Source organism: Lutra lutra, chromosome 1, assembly GCF_902655055.1.
Source record: "Lutra lutra chromosome 1, mLutLut1.2, whole genome shotgun sequence".
Classification (NCBI taxonomy): Eukaryota; Metazoa; Chordata; class Mammalia; order Carnivora; family Mustelidae; genus Lutra; species Lutra lutra.
Window position 1 is genome coordinate 62,466,797 of NC_062278.1, and position 14,594 is coordinate 62,481,390.

Sequence of the window (14,594 nt, forward strand, 5' to 3'; positions counted from 1 at the left end):
TCCCTCATTTGGTCGGCAGCTTCATCTATGAAATATGAAAATAAAAAAACAACACAGACTATAATTCCTGCATAGTACATTTAATCAAATAATTAAGCATTCATATCAAAAAGTTATCCTGATGTTTGTGAAGATGGAAAAATACACAGAATCTTTAAAATTTTTTTAACTCCATGACCATCAGTAAAGGGAAAATAGTCACATTTCTTGATCTTTAGGTTTTTTTAAATCTAACCAAGAGTTTATAGGAAAAAAGCAAATTACTATTCTTTATTGCTATTCGGGTCTTTTAATGAAAACTCAGGAAAAAAACATTGAGAAAAAGTAAATCCCCATATTAAAGTCTATTTCCCTTTGAAATAGAGGTGCTCCCTCTCTGTATTTAATACTTCTACTGAATAATTTTTAGATATTCCAGCTGAAATATTCATAACCAGATTAATTAACAGTCTAACAGATATCCAGTTGTAAACTACTACATTTTATACCATGAGATCTCTTGAAATACACACACACACACACACACACACAGAGGTTGCTATCTGGATACTCAATACGGTAGCCTCATCTCTAGAAACAACCTAAAATATAGTTTACCTTGATTTTGTGAAATAAAAATAAATAATATCATGAGAAAAAGGAGAGATTAAAAATTACGAATATATTTCTATCTATAATAGCTAGTAGTAAAACAATAGCTAAGAATTATATTGCTAAAATGCATCTACACATGTGGCTATGGAAACTTCTGTGCAAGAATAATGCTGTTACCCACCTTTAAAAAGAGCTGATGAAGTATAAGGTTTAAGAGTACATCTTTAGTACTTCTGTACCTTAAAATATTGCCGAGTATTAATTTTTCATCAAGTTGTCATTTTCTCTGACATTTGGTTTTATTAATCAAGGCATTTATCATTAATTTGTAGAAAATATCGTAATTAAGCCAAATAAAATAAAATCCTTAAAAGGTTAAAATTAGAAAGCAGGTGAATTAGAACTTTGACATTACCCTGTTGACATACTGGAGCATTTTGAAAGCATGGGAATCAAGTTTTTGCAGGGAGTTAGGTGCCTCAATCTTGGGCTGGCTGGTTTTTAAAAAATGTTATCAAGATTTGATTTAAAGCTCTCTGACAGTTTTGACATTCAGGTGAAAGTACTGCTGCTGCATTTGGAACAATTTGCATATCCCACTGCTAAACGGAATGTTTGAGGTGTGCACTGGTGTAAAGAAATTAAAAACAAGCTATCACACATGCTTAAGTGTATGTATTCACAAAACTGATGGTTGGATCAGCACCCCATCCCCCTCCAATGTAATCTGTGATTTACTCTTCTATAATAAATTACCCTACCATGTTATTCTCGCTGGAAGATCTAACCATGCATGTAAGAAGCAAAGTAATTATAGCCCCCTCTTGTCTCAGAAACCTTCTTCAATCCCTATGAGCTCTTTATACACAATGCAGCAACACAAGTCTATTGTATACTTCTTGCCTGAAATTCTGGACTTTTGACTACAAGTAGCCACTAAATCTCATCTGCATGATTTCCTGCATGGTTTTGTTGTTTGTAACCAATGCATTTTTGTCTTGTACAGTTAGTTGTAAAGCTCTTCCTGAGGAGGAATGGATGCTGACTTTTTGGCTTTGAGTCAATATGTCTATTTAAGAAAAGGGCAAGGTATAAAATCAGAAGAGTTCCAAACTGATTTCAAAAATAGGGAAGGGCCCTAATACATTTCCATATAGAAGAAAGAAGAAGTACAGCAACACCCAGTTAGACTGAAACATTCTGACATAACGTTAGGGTTCTCCTTTTTTGATTTATAATTTCAGATTTTTTTTAGGTAGACATAGAAAAAGATATTTAATGTGTTAAAGGGCAATAAATACCTGAGGCAGTAAAGCCAAGGCCTTAAATACTATGAAACTTTTCAAGAAGACAAAACCCTTTCAAGAAAATATCACTGGACATTACCTTCAGTCTTCAGAGTCTCAAAGGGTAATCCTTAATACTTCTTTTTGTGTGACTGTAAAAAGGAAACACTTAAAATTAGAAATCTTCCAAGGAAGCAATTAACATTTCCATAGCATGTCTATAACTCGTCATGAAAAGTAGGTAGCTGAGTTTGTGTGTGTCAACTAGTATCTACAGTTTTCAAAAGAAAAAAAAAGGCTACCACATTCATTTCTGTACATGCAGTACAAGTACATAGTAAAGTATGACACCAATATCTGATTTAAATCACTGAGTGAATAGGGTTTAGATGTAGACCAGGGTATTTATTACAGTACTATCAGAAGCTTTCTTAATTTACACAAAGTTTTTACATTTATTTTTGTAATTGAAAAAAAACTAATCCCAAATAGATTTGCCCCATGTCTTCGTCTATTCTTAATTATCAGAGATTTTGCAAAGATCTACCGTGTATAATATACTGGTAAGTACTGATGAGTTAGGAAAAATAAAAACAAAACACAGGCCCTATCCACAAAATAATGAGTGAGGTTAAAGAGATTTGCATAAAGGAAGATAACGCAGAAAATGAAAAGTAAATTGATGGAAAGAAATAGGGAGCAGAGGGTAACATGTTCAATATAGCTTGAACTGGTATCCAGTACGTAATGCACTGACATTAGAACACGGCTTTATGTTTCCTGTCTCAGCAAGCAAGGCTATTACTGTAGGGTCCTACTCAGATTTGGAGGCAGGAATGTCAAACAAATGGATGAGTCACTTTTTAATTCTTTTTCATCCACATGCATTTGATAGTATATACTCAAAGCTAGTACTGGGAACAGTAAAGTAGGCAGGATGTTGAGGTGCCTTTAAACCCAATTTGGTGAGTTTCAATATAAAAAAATTAACTAGAAACAATTCTCCTATTAAAAATTGAATTTGGTATTTTATGTCCTTGGAAAGTTATCCCTCTAAATTTGCTATGAAATTTCAATGATGACCTTGATGTCATATTTACTAATAATCTCCACAGAGATTCAGCCATTCAAAATCTTAAAAGCAGTTTTACTAATGGAAACACATACATAAACAAAAGCCAATCTCATCAGCTAGTGCATCTACAGTAAAAAAAAAAAAAATGAAAAAGATCTAGGGTTTTTAATTGATTGGATCTTTAATATGTATAAATAATATTTTATGAAGGGAAAACAAAGACTCAAACAGCAAACTATACCAGTAAACCAAAACAAACCCAAGTTTAAGCTGTACTAGTAAATGGGATTGAGGAAAGGAAGGTGCAAGTCCTGTTATAGTCAGGATACATGAGTAATATACATTTACTCTGCAACATCAAACTTTAGAAAATCAAAATCTTCTAGGAGTGTGATTAGAACCCTTAATCATGGATAAACAGACAATAACTAGAAATAGAAAAAAAAATGTTCAGATTATGGGGATGAGGTAGAGAAATTTAATTTGGAGAAAATTAATTTGGCCATTACATGATATATTATAAAAGTAATTTTTATTTATCTATTATTTCCCCCAGTAGAATGGCAGTGCCATAAGGGCAGACGTTGTTTTTTTCCACTGTATTCCCAATTTCATGAAGAGTGTCTGCCATACACTAAGATCAATGAATATTTATTGAATGAAAGAATGAACAACCTGAACAACTCTAAGACAAGCACTAAGTCTGCATCCATTTACAGATAAAGAAATTCAGACTTAATGAAATTAAATTTTATATACTAAACTTTACTCTTTCACAACTACAAACTTCTTTTTTTTTTTTAAAGATTTTATTTATTTATTTGACAGAGAGAAATCACAAGTAAGCAGAGAGGCAGGCAGAGAGAGAGGAGGAAGCAGGCTCCCTGCTGAGCAGAAAGCCCGATGTGGGGCTCGAACCCAGGACCTGGGATCATGACCTGAGCCGAAGGCAGCAGCTTAACCCACTGAGCCACCCAGGCGCCCCCAACTACAAACTTCTACAACCCATTGTTTAGTCTGCCATTCAATACTCATTCTAGTAGTGGAAAACAAACAATAAGCATGTAGGTTGTTGAACTTAAATGTCATATAATTAGTACCATAAGTGCAAACAGTAAGGTAATGGCATTGAGAGTGACATGGGCAGATATTTTTGATTGGTTTGGACAGGAAAGCTTCTCAGAGGAGGTGACAATAAGGCCAGTGCGCATGAAGTGAAAGAGTCAAAAAAGTATCTAGAGCAAAAAGTATCTAGGGGACTAGATGGACTATTATAAGAGGTAAACAAGTTAATATATATTACTTTGCTTTGTACAATGCACACAGCAAACAATACCCTCAATATCTATTATTTTATTATATTGCTATTATTTTATAAATAATGAATTTCCCCCACTAAAACGTAAATTTGTTAAAGACATTCATTTTTCTTTCCCTGTGGCTCCTTAAATAGTGCTTAGGAAATATTCAATAAAAATGTACATAACCGAAAATAGGAAGACAATTATCAGTTCATTAGTTAGAAAAAGTAAACAGACTATATGAATATGAAAAATATCATCATATTTCATATGTCTGAGACAATCTAACTGTTAAATCAATGTCATCTAATCTTCTCTGGGTTTAAAAGAAAGATAGAAAAGATTAAAAAAATGACTAGAGTCAATAAGTTGTAGATTAAAAAAAGGTAAAAAAGAATCAGAAAAAAATAAAATTACCAATATTAGGCCACTATCTTGACCATTTACACACTCTGTCTGCCTCCATCAGATTAATATATTTTTCTAGCACAAAGATTCTACCACAGTTTCCAATTCATTTCAGTGTTCCTAATACAAGGACAAGTCTTTGTTGAACTAAGTTGAACTAAAATTATCTTTAATAGTTCAAATGCTTTATAATTAGTTCAAATTTTAAAAAATAAATAAACCAAATGGGAGATTACAACAGAAAAAAATATAAGTATTGGTTTTTGACCTTGCAGCAAAAAACAAGGTTAGTTTTCACCAAAAACTGAAATATAGCTAATGCTGTGGTATTGGCAGTTGGAAGAGACCAATCAGTAGAATAGACCACAGGGACTCTAATATGGGTTAAGTATTACAGGTAGCATTTTCACAGCATTGAGACTAATTATGTAAGAAAATAATTTTTTTTTTTGTTCTCTACCTCTTATCAGGCACCAAAAATAAAGCAAACTGGTACATCTGAATATAATAACTAATCAAAGATCTATTAGAAAACCTATGTATATAATTTTCTGAATTTCAAGGTGAGAATGCCTTTTAAGCCACATAGACAGTAGTAGAATATAACACAATCATTAAGATTTATGAATCTTAAAAACTACTTAAAAATTTTTTAGTCAAAAAATATGTTGAGGGGCACCTGGGTGGCTCAGTGGGTTAAAGCCTCTGCCTTTGGCTCAAGTCATGATCTCAGGGTCCTGGGATCGAGCCCCACATCGGGCTCTCTGCTCAGCAGGGAGCCTGCTTCCCCCTCTCTCTGCTTGCCTCTCTGCCTACTTGTGTTCTCTCTCTCTCTCTCTGTGTCAAATAAATAAATAAATAAATAAATATTTTTTTAAAATGTTGAATATGAGGCCAACAATAAAACACATAAATATTTTTAATGTATAGGACATCATAGTTATTAACCTATAAATAAATGAAACAAAGATCTCATCTTTTTCAAATGAATAGGCAATTCAGAATAGAAGAAACACAAACTAAGATACATATAAAACAATATTAATCTGCAATAGATAATTATCTGTAATGAATATTCTGTAATAATTAATCTGTACTGAAAGGAATGCAAATTGAAATAGCCTAAATATTCCAAACAGTGAACTGGTTAAATAAATGACATGTGGTATAACTATGAATTTTCATAAAATATAGCAAGTGAAAATTTATAAAGCATCATTAAGCTTAAAAAGCAGGTTGCAAAATGTTAATAATAATTTTTTAATAATTTTGTGATGACATATAAATATATAGACTATGCACAATGTTTGGTTCTGTGAATATATGTAGATCTGTATGCATGTGTCTATCTATGTATCAGAAAAAACATGTATGCATTAGAAAAATCATGTAAGAATATACTAAATTATTCCTAGCACTAATCTCAGATATTAAGATTATGGCAGATATCTTTCTTCTTGTGATTTCTTTCCAAATTTTCTACAATAAACACAAATTACTTTTTATAAACATTAAAGTCACTAAAACAAGAGCTAGTCTATGTTGCAGAAAAAAGATCAGATGATATATTACTAGATTTCCTGAATGTTAAGAAAGCCAGTTGAAAAGATCTATCTGTCCCTATTTTTGAAGGGCGCTTCTGTTGAAAAAAATAAAATAAAAGAGGAAGGAAGGAAAGAAGATGGAGCAAGGAGGGAAGGAAGACAGAATAAAGAAAATTTAAAAAAAGAAAAGAAAGAAAAACAAGATTTCTCAAAAACAAACAAAACCAGCAACCACCTATAATGGTATTTCTTAGATTCCTAGGAGTCAAATTTTAATCTATCACATCTTTAATTAAATCTTCAAAAAAATGCACAGCCTGGAATGTAGAAAACTTAAGAAGTTAGAGGTTATATTTATATAGTAAGCATACTATTTATTATAAGAGAAAGCAAATAGAACATGCATCAATTTCAGTGATAGGACCATTATAGTTACAATTTCAAATAAATAAAAATCAAAAGCAACCAATGATACCTTACAACAAAACAAACAGAAGGTGCTGAAGGCTATCCTCTACTGATGATTATAAAACAAGTCGTCATTAGATAAAAATTGAAATACGAAGTTTGTTTGTATCTCACCAAAAACAGCAAATGAAAACTGATTTATAATCCTTAAGGAACATCAGGAAGAACGTACACGTACATGGTCAAGAGGACAAGATGCAGTCCCTCGAAGACTGGAAAGGCCAATTCAGTTCTAGTCCATAATGGTGCTTCTTAGAACGAAGATATGCATTCTGGCTTTGGGTATTACCAGAGTTTTTAAAGCACCAGAGAATCTGATAAACTCTATGGCAGACTTCTCCAAGAATCCATTAAAGTGACCTGGCCAAACCCCATAATGAAGCCATCTAAGATCAAATCAAGTTCCACTGAAGCAGGCTCTAGGGCAACAACAAAAGACTATTCACTTGACTCCATCATACTTGCTGTTAGATATTTCAGTTTCCCCTCCAAAAAGAGGGGGGAAGTTCAGAAAGATTATGTACTAAATACTTCTTTTAATCCTAAAATCCAGTCAAGTTCTTTTTTGGTCACTTGTCTCTTTAAAAGTAACCCAATCCCTTTCCTTTATTATGTGCAGCTTTACTCTGTTCAATTTTATTTCCCAATAGCACAATGGCTTAAATAAATTCTTAAAAACCAACACACCAACAAATAAATAAATTAAAACTCAATGACTATAAAAAGTACACAGTCTAACCTGCTTAATTATTAACAGGTAAACAGAATGCATTTCTGAATTATTTACTTAAACTCCTTCAACTAAAAACTTTAAAGTTTTTGAGCTTGGAATGTGTACCCTTTCTAGGAATCTATAAGTCAATTATTTTAAAATATTCTATTGAGCCATTTTAATAAAAGCAATTAAAAACATCAAAGTTAATGTGAGATTAATGAGAAATGCAACACATTTTTAAGATTTCAGAGGTCAGTAAAATTCCCTTCTTTCCAACTGTCCCTTGTTCTCTTTCAAATACTTTATTCCACAATACACTTGGACAGAATGAATAGAAATATTCTCTACTAAATTATATTAATGAGATGGATATAATAATGGTTTTAGAGTATTTATATAAGTTTTTATTCCCAAGCATATCAAAAGAAATATATAATTACAAAACTATGGAAAATGTTAATAGTTCCAAAAGTAAAATGACAGAAAGGAAAGAATGAACAATAAATAAAATTCATTTTCTCTGGATGAAATACTAGTTCAGCTAATATATTAAAGAATGGCTGCTTGACACAAGTAAGCATTGATTACCTCGAATGCTGGTTAATTAAATTCTGGTTACCTAAGGGTACACCAGAGAAAATAAAGCTTTTGCCTTGATTCTTTTAACTAAAACCTAAGATATACTAGCAGATTTTCCTGCCTTGGTAAATAGGGTTTTATCATTTTATCTTCATTAAAGATGGAAAATTTATTCTGCCATAGAGGATGGTTCTTAATCTTTAGGTCATAAGCTCCTCTGAGAAAATGATAGAAAACCAAGGATCTCTTTCTTTAGAAAAGTGTACATGTTCACGAAATTTTATGTAAATTTCTAGGAGTCCAGGTGATGTGGGAAAATAATGGCAAAAGAAAAAAAATAAACTTCCTTATTGCCTACAGCCCACTGACAAGTCGTTGAAACAGGCAGAGTGATCTTCCTTTAGGAACTCTGTTGTCTCTATGTTGACACTTTGCTAGAAAAAGGCAATCTCAGCTTAACATTATCCTGCCCCCACCACAGGATCCTGTAAGTCTACTTTAACATATAAAACATATACTAGTTTCCTTTGGAAACTTCCTTTATCTCTACCCCCACATTCCACCCCAAGATATATCTTGGCAATCATCCTCCAAGCATATGGCCCACTGATACACATCTGAAGGATCTCATGACTAAGGTTTTATTAGACAGTAATAAATGACCTTTTCTTAAGCCCCTTCCAACTTGAAAGTATATTATCAGACACCTGTCACAACCCCAGTGCAGCACTTTCTGCCCCTGGGTCCTGTCCCTGTGCTTTAACAAAATCACCTTTTTGCACCAAAGACATCTCAAGAATTCTTTCTTGGAAGTCCAACATTTTCACACCACAGGGACCCACCAAAAGAGTGTTTGCCTTCAAATTCTATAAAATTGTAAATGCATAAACATTGGAGATTGTACTGAAAACGCAGTGACCCCAGGCATAACAAGGATGTTTAAAGTTACTTTTTGAAGACATCGCTAATAATGAAGTATTTTCTTATGATTTGTTTCCTTCTAAAAGGGGAGTGTAAAAACAATTCTGCTTAATTTAGTCTTGGTTAAAGGTTAAGCATGTTTCCTTTTAAGATAATTGCACTACCAGAGTTTCAGCTTTAAAACAAAATAGTGCTGTTTTCAAATCTTCCACATTCTAGAAGTGGCAACAAATTTTTTACACTTTTCTCTTAGAGGAGGCGGGGTGAGAGAGAAAGCTCTTTAATGTTCACCTTTACTTCTAAAGATTATCAGATAATCACAAATATATAAATATTCCCTGTATTCAGGTTTTATTCTAACTACTTTTATGTATATTTGCTTATTTAAACCTCACAAAAACTAGGAGGTGGGTAGCTAGATATCAGATGTCATTATCCTCATTTTATTAATACGTAAACTGATGCATAGAGAGATTATGTGATTTCCCCAAGATCACCTCTCTACTGAATGGCAGAACCAGCATTCACACCTAGTCAATCTGGCCAGAGTCTTCACTTCTACAAACAATATGACATTTTTCAGTTTCAATTATGAGCTGATGGCTTTTCTTATGCCATTTTATTTGTAACACAAGTCCACCTCTTCACTATTATGCCAGACACATTCATTCTGTTTTTTCCCCAGACATATACATTTGGGGAGTAGTTCATAAGTAGCTGACAAAACTGGTACCACTTTCGTGCAGTTGGCAGTTATACAGCATTGTTAATTTCCCAGAATCAAATGCCCAGATTGGGGGAAAAAAAAAAAGGCATCACTATGTCAGTAAATGTGGAGCTCTACAATAAAAACTGACCCCTCATTTCCTTTTTGGAAATAGTTCTCATGAGATACAAAATTGAATGATTATACAGTCTATGGGCCAATGAAGACAACAGGAAAAGTGGCCCATATTGTTGTAACAGTTCACAAAGGTGAGGGCCAACAAGTTGCTTTTGTGGCTAAAGCTGTACCAACATGAAAATTTTCTTGATGTATCCGTCTCACCAAGGGATTGCTGCTCCCAGAGATAGCAACAAGTTTGTATCTCATTTGCTTTCAGTGTACCAACCTTAATATTTTCAGTAATCCCATAAAGAGCAAAGGCTGGAAAGAAAGAGAAAGAGAGATAGGGATAGAGAGGGAGGGACAGGAAAGGAGGGCAGGGAAGGAAGGAAGATATTACATATCTTCCTATGTTAGGGATCCTATCCTAGGAAGTAAGGGAGGGAGGAAGGAGGGGGGAAAGAAGAAGGGAGGAAGGGAAGAAAGAAAAGAAAAGAGAAAAGAAAAGGGAAAAAAAGGAAAGAAAAGAAAGGAAAAGAAAAGAAAAGAAGGAAGAAAGGAAGAGAGTGAGAAAGGAAGACAGAAAGGAAGAGAGAAATGTTTTTTATAGTTTGTACAGAAAAGTTTTCAGTTATAAATTTGTTCCATCTAATTTTTATTGAATTACTTCCTACATATAAATGGAATCAAGTAGATACCAGTAATATACAAATATGAAAGGGAAAAATAAGGCAGAATGTTCCGAGTCCTGAAAATGGTTAAAGATCAGATAAACAGGAAAGAAAGCAGAGCAAAGGCAAACAGCAATATATTTGCAAGAATGCATAACAAGAAAGAACCCTGGTAACTGAGGCAGCTTTTCTTCATTAGATCCAGGGACTTTTAATGAAGTAATTGATTCTAATGCAGCCACACCAGGCTGGGAATGAAAACCTGGTTAAAATAAAAAGTATATCTGGAACAAAATACCATCCTCAGCTCCTTTTGTCTTTAACTCATCCTACATACCATAATAAAACAAATATTTGGAAATCACCTAGTTATTATTACCTTATTCCTTATAAATTATTCCCACTTACACTATTAAATCCAGTGTGTTTGGTTTGCAAAGTCCTCCATAATCTGGTTCCATTGTGTATCCTCTCTTCCAGTTAATGCAGAAATTGTATCCTCCAACCCAATCAGAAATTGTACCCTTGAATCCAATCAGATTAAAACAGTATACACTGATTCAGAAAACCTTTATTGAAGCCTATAATATGTTAAGGAGTATTCATGTAATTGAAATCTACATGGTCTTGGAGCCAAAGAACAAATGCTAATCTCCAGTTTTTCCAAAAACTCTATCTCAATGCTTTCCCTTCTCACTCTTCTCCTATTCTTATCCAGAAACCTACGCATGGTCTTCCTTTGGATTCAACAAAAATTGATTTAGATATAATCAGTTCAATTGCTCTCATTTTAGCTCAGACACATTTCAGTTGAAAGTATGATCATTTATATAACTAAAAATATATACAGAGGGCTAACCTTATATGCTGTTCCCACTACCATTCTTACACAAACACAAAATATGGTGGATCTTAAATTAACACAACACACACACACACACACACACACTCTTACTAGGATCCACATTTGTCTTCTTCTATTCCTTTATCGGGCCACACTTGTTGGGGGCTTTTGAATTTGTTCTTTTAAGGCTCTTCTCCCAGATCATTTCATGATGGCTTCCCCATCTCATCATTCAATCTCAGCTCAAATGGCACCTCATTACACTTTATCCTGCTACCCACACTTTCTGTCCCATGTCACTCTTTATCCTACTACCCAGATTTCTGTTTTTCACAGGTTATCACTCTCCACAATTATTTTATTTATAAACTCATTCACTATCTTCCTATGTTAGGGATCCTATCAGTTTAGCTACATATAATTCAGTGCCAAATTGCTTGTCCCTAGGCATTATGCCTGGCATATAGTAAGGACTCAAATATCTGAAGAATAAATAAATACATACAAAATAATTATTCATATTCAATCCATAAATATTTATCAACTATTTGTTTACAGGCTGAGGAATGTTCTGCCCCTAACATAATTATATTTGGGAGAAAAATCCAATACAAATTGGTGACAGAGAGGGTTTTTTTTTTAAGATTTTATTTATTTGAGGGAGAGAGAGAGCAAAAGAGAGTGTACAAGTAGGGAGGAGAAGCAGAGGGAAAGAGAGAAGCAAATTAGCATGGAGTCTGATGTGGGTTTCAATCCCAGGACCCTGAGATCATGACCTGGGCCAAAGGCAGATGGCAGATACTTAACTGACTGAGCCACCCAGGCACCCCCACTTAGAGAGTTCTAAACAAAATAAATTGTCAGAGAATTAGAGCCAATCTGTCTTAAAACTTTAAACCTAACAACATTATTTTTCTCAACCACCATTCCCTTCACATTCCTCTATTAACCTATTGATAGTTTGACTTCTTCTTTGCCGATTTGGATGCCTTTAATTTCCTTTTGTTGTCTGATTGCTGAGGCTAGGACTTCTAGTACTATGTTGAATAGCAGTGGTGATAACGGACATCCCTGCCGTGTTCCTGACCTTAGCGGAAAAGCTTTCAGTTTTTCTCCATTGAGAATGATATTTGCGGTGGGTTTTTCATAGATGGCTTTGATAATATTGAGGTATGTGCCGTTTATCCCTACACTTTGAAGAGTTTTGATCAGGAAGGGATGCTGTACTTTGTCAAATGCTTTTTCAGCATCTATGGAGACTATCATATGGTTCTTGTTCTTTCTTTTATTAATGTGTTGTATCACATTGATTGATTTGCGGATGTTGAACCAGCCTTGCAGCCCTGGAATAAATCCCACTTGGTCATGGTGAATAATCCTTTTAACGTACTGTTGAATCCTATTGGCTAGTATTTTGGCGAGAATTTTTGCATCTGTGTTCATCAAGGATATTGGTCTGTAGTTCTCTTTTTTGTTGGGATCCTTGTCTGGTTTTGGGATCAAGGTGATGCTGGCCTCATAAAATGAGTTTGGAAGTTTTCCTTCTATTGCTATTTTTTGGAACAGTTTCAGGAGAATAGGAATTAGTTCTTCTTTAAATGTTTGGTAGAATTCCCCCGGGAAGCCGTCTGGCCCTGGGCTTTTGTTTGTTTGGAGATTTTTGATGACTGTTTCAATCTCCTTACTGGTTATGGGTCTGTTCAGGCTTTCTATTTCTTCCTGGTTCAGTTGTGGTAGTTTATATGTCTCTAGGAATGCATCCATTTCTTCCAGATTGTCAAATTTGTTGGCGTAGAGTTGCTCATAGTATGTTCTTATAATTGTCTGTATTTCTTTGGTGTTCGTTGTGATCTCTCCTCTTTCATTCATGATTTTATTTATTTGGGTCCTCTCTCTTTTCTTTTTGATAAGTCTGGCCAGGGGTTTATCAATCTTATTAATTCTTTCAAAGAACCAACTCCTAGTTTCGTTGATTTGTTCTATTGTTTTTTTGGTTTCTATTTCATTGATTTCTGCTCTGATCTTTATGATTTCTCTTCTCCTGCTGGGTTTAGGGTTTCTTTCTTGTTCTTTCTCCAGCTCCTTTAGGTGTAGGGTTAGGTTGTGTACCTGAGACCTTTCTTGTTTCTTGAGAAAGGCTTGTACCGCTATATATTTTCCTCTCAGGACTGCCTTTGTTGTGTCCCACAGATTCTGAACTGTTGTGTTTTCATTATCATTTGTTTCCATAAATTTTTTCAATTCTTCTTTGATTTCCTGGTTGACCCATTCGGGTCAACTATAGAAGTCAAACTATCACTCTTCGCAGATGATATGATACTCTATGTGGAAAACCCAAAAGACTCCACTCCAAAACTGCTAGAACTTGTACAGGAATTCAGTAAAGTGTCAGGATATAAAATCAATGCACAGAAATCAGTTGCATTTCTCTACACCAACCACAAGACAGAAGAAAGAGAAATTAAGGAGTCCATCCCATTTACAATTGCACCCAAAACTATAAGATACCTAGGAATAAACCTAACCAAAGAGACTAAGAATCTATACTCAGAAAACTATAAAGTACTCATGAAAGAAATTGAGGAAGACACAAAGAAATGGAAAAAGGTTCCATGCTCCTGGATTGGAAGAATAAATATTGTGAAAATGTCTATGCTACCTAAAGCAATCTACACATTTAATGCAATTCCTATCAAAGTACCATCCATTTTTTTCAAAGAAATGGAACAAATAATCCTAAAATTTATATGGAACCAGAAAAGACCTCGAATAGCCAAAGGAATATTGAAAAAGAAAGCCAAAGTTGGTGGCATCACAATTCCGGACTTCAAGCTCTATTACAAAGCTGTCATCATCAAGACAGCATGGTACTGGCACAAAAACAGACACATAGATCAATGGAACAGAATAGAGAGCCCAGAAATGGACCCTCAACTCTATGGTCAACTCATCTTCGACAAAGCAGGAAAGAATGTCCAATGGAACAAAGACAGCCTCTTCAATAAATGGTGTTGGGAAAATTGGACAGCCACATGCAGAAAAATGAAATTGGATCATTTCCTTACACCACACACGAAAATAGACTCAAAATGGATGAAGGATCTCAATGTGAGAAAGGAATCCATCAAAATCCTCGAGGAGAACACAGGCAGCAACCTCTTCGACGTCAGCCGCAGCAACATCTTCCTAGGAACATCACCAAAGGCAAGGGAAGCAAGGGCAAAAATGAACTTTTGGGATTTTATCAAGATCAAAAGCTTTTGCACAGCAAAGGAAACAGTGAACAAAACCAAAAGACAACTGACAGAATGGGAGAAGATATTTGCAAATGACATATCAGATAAAGGGCTAGTGTCCAAATC

The 14,594-nt window shown here is 34.3% G+C and overlaps 1 protein-coding gene across 2 annotated transcripts in view; it reads right to left on the minus strand.

Annotated features, from left to right (window-relative positions):
- Nucleotides 1-14,594, minus strand: part of ZBTB20 (zinc finger and BTB domain containing 20) — an 814,654-nt gene that overhangs the window by 642,748 nt on the left and 157,312 nt on the right. For both annotated transcript variants that reach the window (XM_047725341.1, XM_047725317.1), the window contains exon 3: nucleotides 1,981-2,032. The gene's annotated coding sequence lies outside the window, so the exon portion shown is untranslated. The remainder of the gene's footprint in view (nucleotides 1-1,980; nucleotides 2,033-14,594) is intronic.